We start from the raw sequence: 781 nt of genomic DNA, 5'->3' as shown, positions 1-781 counted from the left end.
CACCAAGCATCCATTGTCCAACTGAAATGTTACGAATGACGATCGCGCCGTACCCGTTCATGCGATGGGCAATGGATATCATAGGACCTCTTCCTTGCTCCCGCCAGAGACGTTTCATTCTCGTCCTCACTGATTACTTCACCAAATGGATTGAAGCTGAAGCCTACGCTCAAGTCACCGACAAAGAAGTCCGTGGTTTCGTCTGGAAAAACATTATCTGCCGCCACGGTCTACTGTATGAAATCGTTACTGATAATGGATCACAGTTCATGTCAGGCAACTTCAAGGAGTTCCGCAGCAAATGGAACATTCGATTAAGCCCTTCCACCCCTCGTTACCCGCAGGGAAACGGCCAAGCGGAATCCTCCAACAAGCTCATCATCGACGGCATTAAGAAACGTTTAGACCTGAAAAATGGTCATTGGGCCGACGAACTCGATGGAGTTCTATGGAGTCACCGCACAACACCAAGAGGGTCGACCAAATCAACACCTTTCTCTCTTGCATACGGTGTCAAGGCTATGGCTCCCACAGAAGTTAACGTTTCAAGCCTCCGACGCTCAAAAATGCCCCAGTACGTTGAACTCAACAAGGATTTGCTGCATGCCCTCGATGAAATTGAAGAACGACGGGACCAAGCTCTGCTACGAATCCAAAACTATCAACATCAGATAGAGAGTTACTACAACAAAAAGGTCCGAGCCCGACCCCTTGAACTCGGTGACCTTGTCATGCGCAAAGTGTTCGAGAACACTAAGGAGCTGAACGCCGGTAAACTCGG

The sequence above is a fragment of the Brassica oleracea genome, chromosome C4 (assembly GCF_000695525.1).
Source record: "Brassica oleracea var. oleracea cultivar TO1000 chromosome C4, BOL, whole genome shotgun sequence".
Classification (NCBI taxonomy): domain Eukaryota; kingdom Viridiplantae; phylum Streptophyta; class Magnoliopsida; order Brassicales; family Brassicaceae; genus Brassica; species Brassica oleracea.
Note: the sequence above shows the minus strand (reverse complement) of the source record.